This window comes from Sturnus vulgaris, chromosome 3, assembly GCF_052056855.1.
Source record: "Sturnus vulgaris isolate bStuVul1 chromosome 3, bStuVul1.hap1, whole genome shotgun sequence".
NCBI lineage: Eukaryota > Metazoa > Chordata > Aves > Passeriformes > Sturnidae > Sturnus > Sturnus vulgaris.
Window position 1 is genome coordinate 80,722,963 of NC_142245.1, and position 15,921 is coordinate 80,738,883.

A 15,921-nucleotide genomic window follows, 5' to 3' on the forward strand; every position below is an offset into this window, starting at 1 on the left:
TTTTCCTCTTGAAAGGCAGCATGCTCAGAGCTGCTTGACTTGGTGATGACCAGGTTCAGAATTGGTTTACAGGACTCTCTGATCTTTCTTGAAGAAGCCCATGTGTGATTTATCCAAAATGAGCATTTCCCCAGATGCTTGGGGACAGCCTTGGTTCAGCCCTTCCTTTAGACCTGAGAACAGAAACATACATCTCTTTTTTTTGGTGGTGAAGAAGGCAACAATAGGTAAAATTAGGTGAATATGATTATTTTATAACATAAAGATTTGGGGAAAAAAGTCCATGCCTACCTTGTACATTTGGAAATTCCTTGACATTTTATGGGTATTGCAAAAACAGAAGTAACTGGTCCATCATGCAGGACACACAATTATGCTGCTGAACAAGGGAATTACATAGAATATTACCTGGCCCACAAGCAATACTTGTTATATTAGTACTGTGATGCATTGAATTGATCCTATTCAGCAGCTGAAGCTGGTCTAGCTGGTATTTAGACTGTGCTGCTATGTTAGGTGTAGGGGCACATCATGATTACAACTTTCATATCATCATTGGCTCAAAAATCTAACAAACAGATGATTTGAAGTGTTAATGCTGCAAGAAACAAGCCAAAGAACTAGGAAAAATAACAACATTTAGGGCAAGCCCCTCCCCAAAATGCCTATTTTAAGGCCTGGATCTGTGTTGCCATATGGAAAATGTGTGTAAGTGGGAGACTGGGAGGGAGCTACAGGGGATGGGTGGCCTCAGGCAAAGAGCTCTCACAAACTTCTTGTGACATTATTCTTGCTGCCTCTCTCATAAATACGGTCAGCAATCTCACACAAATAAATACATGTATCCATGTGACAGCAGAGCTATGCCTCAGGACATATCTTACAGGTTTGACAAAGCGCTTGGAAATAAACAAAAACTCTGCTGCAATCCTTTTCATAAACACAGGAAAGTAACTGAAAGTTCTCTGCAGGCTAGGGATCTATTGAGGGAGGATACTTACCCCAGGAAACAGAAGATTTGGCTGTTGTTACAGCCCAAGATTAAAAATAAAGCAGAGGAAGAGTTTGTGGAACCAGCTCCTGAGACATCAGGTTTTCGGAATTTGGAATCAAAAAATGATTCTTTTGGCCCATGTTTGGTGAAAACAGTGGAAAGACTAGATTTATTTGAAAGAGAAATTAAAAAAACATGAGCAGTAATAAAAAATAGTACTGACTATGACAGTAGAACAATTTATAATTGGGGGTCAAGTATCCTATTAGTTTGGGGCTATTTCTCTTTAAATAGAAGACCAGTCACAAAGGATTCCTGAAAGATGATATAATCTGAAACTATATTGGAAAAAAGTTTGCTCCTCTCTTAAATTACCAGGGTCTTTTGTATCCTAGTAAAATACTTTATTACTTGATCTGGCTCTAGAGAAACAGCGATTCCATAACAAACCTTTCCCAGGACTTTAATTATTTCCTTTATTATATCCTGAAAAAGGACCAGGTCACTTCTGAAGGCCACAGAAAGAGTATGATTTTTTTTTCCTGGGCAAACTAACAAAAAGCAAAGGAATGTGTCTTTATATCACAATACCAAATTGAAGTTAAGTTGCTACGTACCAAGAGTGCGATTGCTCTCAGAAACACATCTCAGATTATATTTCAAAGAATCATCTGACAATCTTTCAGTGAATCTCTTAAAAACAGCTCTACCCCAACACAACTGTGAGTCTTCTTTGCCACTGTGAAAATAAGGAAGGCTTTCCAATCAAATCCCATTGTGTGAATCATTGAGGCGCCTCTATAAAGACCCTGGCATTTGAAGTTTCAGTGATGGACCCACCTGTGCATCACAGCACATGTTCATGCTTTCAAGAGACTGAGGGGAGAGCTCACTGCAGGTACAGCTTCCTCCTGAGGGGAAGAGGAGGGGCAGGCACTGATCTCTGCTCTGTGCTGACAGTGACAGGACCCAAGGGAATGGCCTGAAGTTGTGTCAGGGAGGCTTAGTTTGGATTTTAGCAAAAAGCTCTTCATCCAGAGGGTGGGTGGGTACTGAACAGGCTCAACAGGGCAGTGGTCACAGCACCAAGCCTGACAGAGTTCAAGAAGCATTTGGACAATGCTCTCAGGCACATGGTTGGGACTCTTGGGCATGTTGCTCTGCAGGGCCAGGAGCTGGATTCGATGATCCTTGTGGATCCCTGCCAACTCAGCATTTCCTGTGATTCTGTGAAATATCTGACAGCACTTGATTAGTTCCCTCTATGATAGCCCATCATTACATACATTGTCCTCCTGAAATCTGCCTGCTGACATGGGCACTCAACACAGAGCAGCCAGAGAAAACTACAAAGATGTGCAAGAATGTCACCTTGAACAACAAACAGGCAACTCAGGGCCCTCCTGTTTGTAATTCTACTGAAATTTTTGGTAAGAGAAAACTAGAGCTTAATTCATATCCCAATTGCTGGTTTTTCCTCCCTCCCTCCCTGCCTCCCTCCCTCCCTCCTTTCTTCATTCTTTTCTTCCCTTCTCTGCTAATTCCTTCCTTGATAATGAACTGAACAGCATTTCCTTATCTACAAGATATGATTTCTGTATGTGCAGGTCATGATTTACTTCCTGAAGAAGAAAAGGAAAAAAGAAAAACCACAAACCATGCCACAATCTCATTAAATGTATAAAAAATAACCATCTTCATTATGACTAACATCCTATTCCTCTACCACTGCCTTATGTTTCAGGGCATTCAAAACCTGTTGTTTATAGAAATATTCTACATAATATGTGGTCCCTGATTGACTGCATGGATAGAATTCAATCATGGTCTTCTACTGACAGGAGGAACCACCAGGGTACAACTTGAGGCTTTGTGAATGGCAGAAAAGTTCCAAGATTGAATAACAACCCTGTTATTCAATCTGAGAATATATTTTGTTATTTATAGCAAATAAAAAATTCATATAGATTTTTTTCAGGTGAAAAATGACAAACCAGAGCAACAAAATAATCACATCTAATTTCAAATTAAAAATTAGTGGAGTAAGTTCAGAAAGAAGGATTAATGTGCACATGATGCAACATTATTGAGGTGTGATTGGGAGGGCTGAGGATGGTTTACAAGGAAATCAAAGGGAAGATTTAACTGGAAAATAAGCACTTTCTGTGAAAGATATTAGATTACCATCTACTATAACTAGTCCTAAAACCATAGTAACAAAACCCAAACAGAAAGGCAGATTTCACCAATGGCTTCTGCCTCCCAAACCACCTCAGGTCTGTTTTACTTTCAAGTGTGTTGTTTATACAGTTGTCAGTGGCAGTGCCCTTCAATATCTCCTGTACTTGTTGCTCTGGGAGTACCTGCAAGTCTGCTTATGCCAACAGGTCTGGGATTTCAAGGGATAGCCAACAAAGCACTGGTCTGACAGGCAGAAACTCTTGTAGTCTTCTGACAACATGAACTCATAGTATTTTTTTCTTTATTTCTTTCGGAGTGTTTTATGGTGGGAAGAAAAAAAAGAAGTCAAATGGTTATTACTGGTTATTACTGGTTAGTTGTGAGCACTTTTATAGCCTGTGGTGATTCTTGGTTATTGATTCTCAGGTATGTGAAGCCTGATTCTTCAGTGGACCAATTTAAACTTGTCTGGGGTGGCTTTGCAATCTGTTTACCTGATCCTGCTCTCCCACCATCTTTTCAATACTTTGAGCCTCATTTCCTATATAACAGTTAATAAAAACACACTGGCAAGAAACCGTCTTTCCAAATTTATGAAACTGTTGTCTTGCTGTTTTTTCACTTTTTTTTCCTTTTTATTTTATTTTGCTTTTTTTTTTTTTTTGCCCCAGGTTTTGCTTGCCTGTCAAACTCATCGAGTACAAACATTTTTGAATTTGAGAAAACTAAGTTCACACAGTAATTGGAAGAACAGTCCTGTAATTTCGAACTCCAGGGGGAAGCTATCTTGGAACACAACAGCTAAAAGAAATCCTCGGGTGAAAGAAGAAACCTGGTCAAAATAAAATCACAGGTCATTGATTGAAAATGTAGATGTGATTATTTCTAATAAGCAATGAAGGAAGGCAATTAGGAGAAACTGTGTACATTTCTGGAGCCTAGCTGAGTAGTAACTTTTAGAGCAACGAAGTTTAATAGAAGATCCAGCCTAAAGAAATAAATGCAAATATTATGGGGACCTATTCTTTAAGTTATCCTTTAGGCACGTGCTTAAGGTTCCATCACTGGCATTTAACTAGGGAGTAGAGTTGAAGGGCTCCCTGATGACTGTTTTTACTCCTTCCATGCCACCCTGAACAACTGCATCTTTCTGGGAGAGTTGCTCTCACAGAAAGCCCAACCAACCTTATTAGCAGGTGGTGTGTTTGTTGCTCTGATCAGGAAAGCTGAAAAAACAAATGTGGGCCAGTGTCTCCTTTGCAGTGCCTTGTTGGGAATACTGACATTATTCATTTGTAACCTGTCAGGCTAACATCAATGCTCTTCTCAGTCCTTGAAGTGGCTTCTCAGTCACCTCTGCTGATGCCTTAGGATTTTAGATTTTATATTTTTCAAATCCTATATTGTATTACTGTATAACTCCAAATTCCATATAGAGTGTTAGTTAAATGTCTTCACATTTTGGTCAGGCAAAACAATCCCTCTAGGCCTGAGATTCAAGGACACCCTACAACCTCAGGCCCCAAAAAGTATAAACAAAAGTGAATTGTGGTAGGGGGGAGCAAACTGGGGGTATATGACTTCATTACCTGAAGCTGTAATCGGGGGATACCTGAATGTGGTAGGAAGTGCTAAGGCTCACTCTGTATTTTCTGTACTCAGGAAAGGTAGGGATGTTTTATCCCACATCATCTCTGCTTTTGCTATATGCAGCTTCTCATCCCCAGTCCCTGCTCTGCAGAAGGTAGTGATGAGGTGTTTCCCCGCCTGCAGGCAGTTCAGGATACATTTTCTCTGGCAGAAAGAGGCAACAAAACCAGTTCCTGGCTGCTCTCTTCTGCTCCCCATTCGCAACTTGTTGTCCTGGCAGTGGGACTGGCCTGGGGAGCCATGCTGTAACCAAAATAACAATAACAATCCAGGTTAAAAAAAACCAAAACCAACACATCTTTTCCAGGAGAAGATCATTTTTGTTTTCAGTCTAAAACACGCATAGTCCCCACATGCATACTTGCCTCTTCAGGTAAGGGCTGGCAAAGAGGATGCAGAAATGAACAGTTGCACGTAGAGGAGAGCAGGAAAAATGTGACTTCACTGCCAAAGGAAGTGTATGGTGCATCAGCTTGGCTACTGAAATTAGACAGAGCAAGTCCTCACAGTGTGCTCGCCAGCTCTGACTCAAGTGCAAACCAAGGCAGCAGCCCTGGCTCTCATTGGTCTAGGCTCTGTTTTCATACCCCTGAAAAATAAATAACATAACACATACTTCCTACAGAAGGTAGCCAAGGACTTTTCCACACTGCATTTCACATCGCCATATAATCTTCACGTCCAAGGAAAACTATTCCTCTTTTTTTAATTATGTGAAATATATCTAGCATATCCATAGATGGGTGCAACAATTAGGAAGTACATTCCTATTTGTGAATTACCCTGAGATTCTGTCACACTGTGTGTCATATATAAAGTAAAAGTTTGGAAATTCAATTTAAAGCTCTGAGTTTATTCATTGGCATAATTCCCCTCCTGCTTGGCAGGACCAGGATTTCACCCAAAGCATTGCTAATACCCAATTAATCAGCTGACACAAAGTCAACAAATGCAGAACTTTCCGAGCACAGGGAAGCAAAATGCCACAAGAATAAAAATTTATAGTGGTCAAGCTCTCTGTGGAGCAGACTAGGAGGGTCACTCCATTCCCCATTGCAATTAGGATCATGTCACTGTTCCCTGTCAAAGGAACGGACCTTGCCACTGCTTTTTCATTTCACAGAGCTGTTCCTGGGGATGCAGGAGCTGCTAACAGGCTTTGCTCCAGGTGTTCTCTCCTATTAAGCTGGTCTTAATCTCTGCTCTCTATCCTGAGTTAAACAGGCAGCTGCAAACTAGAAGAAAGGAAGTGGTTACTCCAATGCCTATGGGAAAGGCATTGATGTTGCAAGAGGGCTTATCAACAACTTCTATATGTACAACATTCATGGAACAGCTCCCTCCCCAGGGGCTGGCAAAAGCAAGTTCCCACTTCTGCTGCTTCTGAGACTGACTCTGTGCAGACACTTCTGTTGATGCTGTAATGTCAGTGTGCAGTATGGTAGCTTTTAGGAAATGTCTATATTGATAAAATCCTCAGTGGAACTACAGCAAAGACAGACATTTGTTTTACAAATGGTGTAGACTGCTTTCTTATTTCAATTCCACCTTCCAGGACAGCTATAATATTGGGGTGGGGAGATGTTTCTGCACTAACTCCCCCAAATGGGGACTTTTGCAAAGTGGCAGCTGCCCTAACAGTGCTAACAGCTGTGTCTGCCACCAGTTTATACACTATTACAAGCTCATAAGCTATTCAGGATTCTGAGTAGTAGAAAAAGAGAGAGGAAAGAAGCGATCTGCCTTCTCTCAGGTTTTGAATAATTGTTGCTGCTTTTAACTAATTTTTCTCCACCACAGTTCAATTTTCTGGGGGCACTGAAAAGCTCCAGCTGAATATTGAAATATGCAACACTACATTTTTCCTGGAGACTCCTGGAGATACTCTTTCTGTTTTCAGATGAGAAGCTTGACCACCTCTGCCCCTCATGGTGAGAGGACTCAGGAGCTGCAGGTTCAGCTGCTCAGTACAGTCAGCAGCTCTTTGTGTGCTCCTGGCATGGGGGCTACACACTCTGCCTGCCAGGCTCTCACGTTAGTGAGAAACCTGCCTTCTACAGCAGTTTTGGGGGACATCTGCATCCCCCAACACAGATGGGTGAGAAATCTTTTACACATGGGGACAGATTTGCTCCCTAGTAGCAGAACAGGGACTGTTCTTACTTCCTATTACCTTTAGCAGCAGGCTCTTGGATGCCCAGTGGTTTTAACTGCAGGAAATATTGGGGTACACAGACTTCATGGCCTCCAAGGGATGGATGGGCAGTCAAGTGCAGTTCACAGGAAATGAATTTTGGGCTCAGACCTCCAGAATCAAATAGTGGGATGGTTGTGTATACTTCAGCTATTGTGTGGCTCTGGCCTTTCTGTGCATTTGCACATAAAAACATGCCAGAGTCAAAAACACAGCTGGTCCTAGTGGTCACTAGAGATGTGCCTGTGGATTCTCTGAGCTCAGCAGGATCATGAGGGTTTGACCAAAGCCAGTGGGAACTGTGCAGTCAAGTCCTGTGGCATCAAGTCAGATCACAGGAGACCCAGAACTTTCCTGATAGTATTCCAAAGTTATCCCAGAGAATTAACTGATGATCAGTCACATTTTTGGCACACAAGTCAGAAGATACAAGACTTCTTTAATGTAATGGCTGTAGATTAATTCAGGCAGAGTGCCATTAGACAATCTCACTGGCTTCTCATTTGCTGGTAAATCACAACTGACCTGGTAAAATTTCTTTCTGGAGTGATAAAGGGCAGGTGACAAGGGCACAAGTAATCACTGACTGATCCCTGCTGACTTGGCAGGGAAGGTGATGTATTTTTTCTGGTGCAAGGCTGGCCCCTGTGACTGCCACGGTATGAGGGGCCCATTTCAGCTGGCATCCAGCCACCCTTCACCCAGCTCACGATATCCTGCAGGAGAGGTGGGCACAGCTGGAGGGGGAGAGGGGCCATGGCCAATTTGCTGTTACAAGGTGGTTTAACCACTTTCCTGTGCCTTCCTCTCCTTTCTGTTTGGCTCATTGCAAGGTATTCATTGTCAGTGAAGAAACCCAAACACGTTTGAAGGATGTACATTTGCACTAACAACTAGACCACTGAAATTATACCAGCTCTTGCTCATCCAAAAATTGATACACTAACTGCAGTTTATTAGGGTCATCTGTATTATACACTGAGTCTGTCAGGGCTGGGTGCACACAGAGATAGAAGCTAAATGATGAGACCGTCAGGTGCAACAGATGCTGTGTGACAGCTTTCCTACAGCATATTATATGGGGAAGGAATATGGAAACCCTATTGTGGTAATATTGCTTCCATTTCCTCTGTTCTAGAGGACACCCCATGAAATACATTTATTGAAAAAAAGGTATTATGTTTTTCTAGTTTCAGAGTCCTTAAGTAGGGAGAAAAGTCACACCATATTTGTTCAATACAGAGGTATTTTCCTCAAGGATGAAATTCTGCCATTCTAGTAGTCAACATGAATTTCCAAAAGGATGACTCCTACTAATTTGAGGAGGACCAAGCTTTCACTCTATGAATTGTTTCATTTATCCCACAATACACAAATATTTTAAATCATGGTAGAATTTTATTCTTTGAAATTTAATTGGAGCCTACTGAGACAGTTCAGTGAAATACCTAATCCACCAAAATAATCTAAAACCACGTGCTTTTGAAATCACCCTAAAAAGGGTCAGCTCTGCATACAGTTTCCAACATATTTGGACTGTAAAATGTTTCTTAATTTATGTTCTTTGGCTTGTCTCCAGCAGCTGAAGCCTTCAATATTGTGTTGATGCCATCCTCAAGACATCCAGTGCTTTGTTCTCCACAAGGATAGCTGTGGTCTGAACTTACAGGTCCTTGTGGTTTTGAGTACGCATTACTATGCCAAGGTACAGGAAATTATTCCATAGTTCTACCAATGGTTTCAGTGAGGCAGACTGCATTTGTGTCCAAATGCAAAATTCTATGTTCATTACTACAAATAATCCTTGAATCTTCTTTAGCTCTACTTTGGGGAAAAAGTTTATATTTATTTTATCTATTAAAGGTCTTAGGCCTTGTCTAAGCATGCAGAATTGGCTAGTCTAAAGTAGCAGTTTTGCTTGGGCACTTCCATTAATTTAACAATAGCAGGATAACTCCTTTATTCTCTTGTAGAACAAGACTAACTTAAAGGATACAAGTACTTACCTTGCAAGATAAATACAACTTCATTAAAAATAATGAATATTCAACGTGCAAAGTTGAAGTTAATTACTTCTATTTTGGTAGAGAGAGTTTCCCTGAGGAGCTGGAAAGTGTTATGCCAGGCAGCTTTGGGAAGGGAGTGATGGGGAGGGAAGCTGGGGTGATTTTCTTGACTGTACCTGAAGACATGAACCCCAAGGAGCTCATCAGGGCAATCCTACACCTTTTCTTTGGACCCACTTCTTCATGCTCTTCCCTGTGTCATTTCCAGTTATAAAGTTCACCTTGTTTATGCAACATTTTTTGTGGGGGCTTTTTATTGGACCCATCACAGCTCATTCTCCAAGTGTATTTGCTGAGCTCATGAGCTCACTGGCTGCAGTGTGTGAAAGTTTAGGTGCCTCATCACTGAGCCCAGCCCAGAGCCATTTCACATGCAGCTGATGCTGATTTAACATCAGATCACTCTCCTTTAATATCCTGAAGCTCTGCCCCCAGTGCCTTTCAGGAACCTGTTCCTCAGTATTCCATCTGAGCATCTGCAAACCTGTCCTCTTGCAGAAAGCCTAACAATGTGTGAGACAGAAAAGAAAAAGAAGACCAGACAAATTTTTCTGCTTCAACACTAAGAGAGGATACCCCTTCCCTGTAGCTAACAATTGAGTAAAAATGAGCATTTTTTTTTCCTTTTCTGATAGGTTGGGAGATCAAAAGAATGACTAATTGACCAAGCCTGAGTGGGTGTAATTGACTTCAGGCCTAGACTAACTCACTGTTCTGCACCTGTTTTGAAGAGCTGATTCACAGCTTGATCCAAAGCTCTCTATTGACTTTAGTTTTCATTAGGACTCACAATTGCAACTGAAAAGGAGCATTTCTTGATGATTTTGGTGAATTTGACTGCAGTGCCTTGGCCCTTTGATGTTTTAAATAATTTAAATAATTTTTTAAACTTTCTAGTGAAGCATTATAAAGAATTGCTGAGTACATCTGAGTACTAGCAAGACACTGAAGAATATACTGTAGGCCATATGTAGAACATGGGTATTGCACAGAACAAGGCTACTTTGAAGTAAATAAATGTCTAAAATTCACATTTTACTTTTTTCTTTTTTTTTTTTTTTTAACTCAATGTGGAGAAACAGCTGCATTCCATTCTCTGCTTCAGAAATGTTCAGTTTCCAGTAGTCAAATAATTTTATCAACCTTTTGTATTTTAATATTTCTAGACGCGTAGCTGAAAATGAGAAACTATTTTGGTGTTATTATGATTTCATAGGATGTACTGATGGCCTGAGAGCTTTCATCAACCATTTCTTCTCTTAACCTTATTCCACATGATGCATCCCAGTTTTATTTAGCCTGCAGATTCTCAGTACATGGAGGGACTTTTGAGTCCAGCTTCACAAGAAGTATGTGACTGATTTTAGGGAAACTTTCAGACTTGATTGTCTTCCACCATTCACTTGAACCTGCTGTTCTATCCTCCAGGTCCTGGGTGCAATGAGAAGTCTGTGGCATCCCTTTGGTGGGCAGTGTGCCTTAGGGAAGGAGTCCTCCTCTCCCCCTCTAGCATACCACAGTCCCACAAGGTCTCAAGGCTCCCATTTTCCTTATGAATGAAGGGTAAGAGAGTCTTAATCTTCCAGGACAACAGCCTTGTCTGAGGCAGATGCTTCTTATACCGCTGAAATTCTTTGTAAATTCCACACATATAATTGTGTCAAGTCCCTGTGTATTTGGAGTCTTCTCTTCTCTTCTCTTCTCTTTTTGTTTTCTTCTTATTTTTCTTTTCCTTCTTCTTTTCCATCTTCTTTGTTTTTCCTATCACTGCAATATTTTAATACTTCTGTGCACTCACAGAAAACCAGGTCATGGTCTTGTCTTCAAGATTCTGTGAGAACTGACAGATTTGGTCAAGGGTGAGATTTTGCAAATGCTGTTAAAAACACAGCTTTTCATGTGGCAACATGTTCTTTTATACTGGAACACATCCTAAATTTTCACACATGTGCAGGAAGTGAAATCACACCTTTTTTATGGCAGAAACAGCTTAGCACAGTGAAATGACAGCTTTTGCCTATAAAAAATGCCTTTAGTTTTTGTGGAAACCAGTGAATTACTTGAGGCAAAACCACAAAGTGTTTCATCAGCAGCACAATGGATTTTAATGCAGCTCTTCCTTGAAAAGAGCTTGAGGAAGGCAAAGATCAGGAGACACCACCACCAGGTATATCAGCCTCACAGCCCAAATATACTGTACAAGGTTTGAATGCTTTTTCAAAAGACTTTTACTTTAACAGTGTCTTCTGAGTCTTCCTTTTCCCTCCTTCCTCATCTTCAAAGTCTATTATTTCCTCTCCTTTGATCCCAAAATTTCATCCCGTGGTATTTTTAACTTTCCCTGCCCCCACCAGCCTGACTCCCATCCACACTGCCCTCCACATGTGGCTGCCCTCCACGTCTGCCTCCCACTACCAGCCAGGGAAGCCAAGGCCATGCAAGCTGTAGGCATGGCTGGAGCTCCCTGGAGTGCTTTAGTGGTGCCTGCATGTCCTGAGTTAAACACACCCTGGGTGTGTCCTGTCCAGCAGCACATTTGATAACCCACCATTTTATTGCCTTCAGTGGGAACAAGTGCTGCAGCAACTGAAGGAGCAAGGAAATCACTTTCTGTTGTGAAAATCATTCTGTGGAGCTCATAGGTGGATGTACAACTAGGAGGAAAATGTATTTTAATTTTGCTTCTTCATGATGGAGGAGTTGCAGTGAGGCAAAATGGGTTGCCGTGAATGCTATGGTCTCTCCCAAGCTGCACCATTCTCAAATATATTTTCCTTATCTTCTCCCTCCCCTTTAACATCTGTGTGTGCTTCTTTTCCCTTAGGCCACAGAGAAACCTGTAGATTTGGAGGAGGCTTGGGGGAGCTCTCAAAGTGGACTGTCAGAAGCCCTCCAGATGCTTTCAGCAGGAGTCATAGAGTCACTGCTTGACCTCAGTGGGATGCAGAGTAATTCCAGTTTCTGTGCTAATACTGAGAGCCTAAATTGTGGCACAAGAGCACTGAGAGGAGAAGCGTAATTTGCAGTAGTTGAAAAGCAAAAGTAAATCAGTGAGTAGTCAATGAAATGTGTGCATGGTCTGTCCTGCATTTGCAGGTACATCCATGTGTGTGGGAAAGGGCACAAGTGAAATAGGCATTTGTGCAAGTTTTTGGGCAGGTTGAATGCACTGGAGCTGAACTGCCTGATTGTTGAAAGAGAGGTTTTAAACCTGCCTGTAAGTCCAATAATCAGCTTTCTAACCACACACATCCCACACCTACATTTTTGTGTTCTGCAGCTTTCATGTTGGTCAAATAAAAAGCATCAGCACCACATCTACTTGTTTGCATTGAGGACCAATATGTTTTCTTTGCACTTTAAATACTGTTTAGAGCTCTCTTTATGAGCTTCAATTAGGAGTTTGCTATGGAGGGCTTATTAGAGCAGTTTTATTGGTACTTTGACACATTTTCTTTGTTAAAAGCTAGTTTAGAAGCTAGTTTAAGAAGCTTGTAAATGGGAGCCACAGTGAGCTGTCTGTTCCACTGACAAACACTTATCAACAGGCCTCCCAAAGGCTTCCTCATGTCATCTGGTCCACCCCTGTGTGAGCATCTGCAGTGAACCCCAGCATCCACTGAGCTCTCAGGAAAGGGAGTTGCATGAGGAGCTCGGGGAATAAATATTAATTACGGGGAAAAAAACAACCCCCAAACTGGATTTTTTGCATTTGTTATAAACTTAGGATGTATGAGACATCCAGTCAATGTGGTATCCAGAGTAATCAGGTAAAAACAACAACAACAACAACAACAACAACAACAAAACAACACTAAGAGATTACTCAGGCTGATTTTACAGCAGAAGTTAGGACATGGAGTGAGCAAGTTTTCCTGCTACCCAGGTAGCCCATCTGGAATTTAGGTTGGAGAAAATCACAGCATTGAGCCAACTTCTTTCCTAGCTGTGATTTGGGGAAAGTCTGCTCCTTTTTGTCTCTGGATACTCCACACCAGGGAGAAGATCCCTTCCCTGGACAAAGTGCAGTGGAGAGCAGCCAAGGGGCCATGTCCATCCTCATGTTGCATACATCTCTGCTTGCCTCTGGAGCAGAAGCCATGTGCTAGTTTCTGTTTTCTTTTTCAGTATATTTTTTGATTTAAAGTCACCTATTTCTGAGCTATAGCTATTGAGGAGTGTCCTCTGGGAACAGGGAGCAGAGGAAGGGGTGTGAAGGTTTGCCCAAGAGCACTGCCCACCTTGAAAGGCACCAACAGCCCCTCTCAGGTGGCAGAACAATTGAAACCAATTCGTGCTTTGCACTCCCCCTCACATGCAGTAGCTCTGTTTGGATGTGGACACCCCATCCCCACCGGCTCCCTGCAGCTCCCGGCTCCCACAGGCAGGGTTCCCCCTGAGCAGCTGCCCTGTCAAACAGCAGTGGCTGCCACGTCGGCAGGACTGCCATCCTCCAGCCCCAAAGGCACTGCCAATCCCCCAAATACAGCTTTCTGCAAAAGCCTGCAAAGCCCCTGCCCACGAGGGTCGCACCTCAAACCCCAGCCATGACTGCTGAAGCGAGTTTAGGAGTAGGTGGAAACTATCTCCTGCAGATCCCTCGGGGAGTGCTATGGAGTATCTAAACAAGTCTGTTTCATTAGCTACATCTCTATTTTCCTAGGAAAAGTATGCAAGTAAATATTTTCTCCAGACTTTTTTCTTTTCTCTCCTCTTTTTCTTGGCTCCTTTTTTCTCTCTAAGCCTACAGTACATCACTCATAATGACTTAAATAGTGAAAACTGTCTACAGTTTATCTAAGGATCAAACAGCTGTTGTCTTCACAGGCCTTTTTTATTAATATGAATTAATGTTTTCCAACTTATTTCCTACATTTCTGCTGGGAAGAATAACCCTTCCCAGAAGCATTCTTTGGCAGATAGCAAAATAATTTGAGTAGCAGATATATGATCTCATTTTTTTCTGGACAGATTACAAATTGGAGATTGGCTGAAAGCGGATGAACACAATAAGTATTTTAATCTTGCAGTGATTTCATGTACCTAAATGCTTCAGCTGCCTACACTTTCCAAGCTATGAGCTGTATCTTTAAGCACTTACACTGCCTCTAATTACGGAGGACACCATGGCCTGTTTCTATTGAAATGGAAGAGGGAGTAGGTTGTTTCCATTCCTATGTCACTGCAGAGGTCTCTGAGCATTAACCACTTGTCTGACCAGCATTTCACAGATGAAGTGCTTTGGAAATGTCAATGTCCACATCCTACTCCAGCCCAACAGTCACAACAATAGGTTGCTTTTGACAAGATGGGCTGGTCCTTCTCTGCAGCTGGATCCTGCAAAGTGGGTCTGGAGGTAAAGACCTAAGAACACTGCCTTAGAAAAGTTCTAGCATTATCTCCAGACAGAGTCTTTACACTTTAAATTTGCTTTAAACAGCTGTATGGAGAGCCAGTCCTAAAAGTACAGTTGGGCCTGAGAACCTTCCTGGTTTATTGATATGAGCTTTATAATCTACACATGCGTCACAGAAGCTTTTTCCACTTTGCACCCAGGGGAGTGATGGTTATCAGAGGCACAGCAGATGCAAGAGAAACAGTTGGCTCTCAAATACAATTATTTCTCCTTTTGGAGGAGGTTTAGAATTTTCAGTTGCATTTACTCAATGTAAATACGCTGTGAGCTATAAGCACTCTTTCCATGTAAGTCCTGTGTTCCTTAGTAGTCCTTTCTTTGTCAGTGCTTCTCTCATCAACTCAAGAGTGATAAATAACTAGGAATGCAGTCTCCTCTGCATCTCAAAATATATTTCAGTATAATGCTTGGAAATCGTGGAGCAGGTAGATCCTTTTGCTTCAGTGATGTTTGATAAGCTGATGGGAAAACTCTCAGTGATCTCTTGGAATCTTGCACTAGAGCTCCGCTCTCCCTAACCATGTAGAAAGGCTGATAAAATGTGGGAAGGCTGCTCTTTTCCTTCTGAAAAATGACTGAATGGAGAATTTTGTTCAGGTACAACAGACACTGGTGCAGCTGGGAGGCTCTGGCACTTGTGGCAGGTCTGCTACTGCACCCAGGCTGGACATGGTGCATGTCACGACCAGCACTGTGCTGCAGTCATTTAAACCAGAGTGATTTATTCAAATCTGTACCAACTTTGCACCTCAATTCCTTTTTTTTCTTTTCATTTCATGTAATTCTTTCTGGTTTCCTACTTGCCTTCTTGATTATTTTCTTCCTTCAAGAGGGCTTTTCTGTATGTAGGTAATAGGGGCAGATGAAGGAAACAATACAGGATTTTATGTCATAAGAGACCCATCGTATTAGAGTGACCTCCACAAAACAGATTTCTTGGCGCCTCAGTCTCCTTCAGGCCTTGCACATAGCTGCAAACCAGTGGGCAGGTTTTCATCAGTATCTTTAATCAGGTTTCAAGACACTATAAAAACACAACAAAAATCATAAAAATTCCTTTTGTCTCAAACACATACCTTAGCAGTAAGGGATGTATCCCTAAATATTTCCTCAGGAAAAATTAATGAAGCAAATTAAAAGAAAAATTCTTTCAAGCTGTTCCAAACGAACTCATTTCACAGCCTTTTATCATACTTCCTTGCCGTTTGGGAAATTTATTTAAGTTATTAAAAAATTCCCTAAAATTCTCAGCTGAAAAGTTGGCTTCTGTTTTTTCTACAAAGCTAACTCACCTGATTTGTCAGAACAGCTCGAAAATGAAGTGCTAACTGGTGGGTTTTATTGAAAGGAAACCAAGTGGAACAACATATGTATTTTCTTAGGAAACTAAAAAGCTCACAGTCCTGTGGTGTTCCTTGGG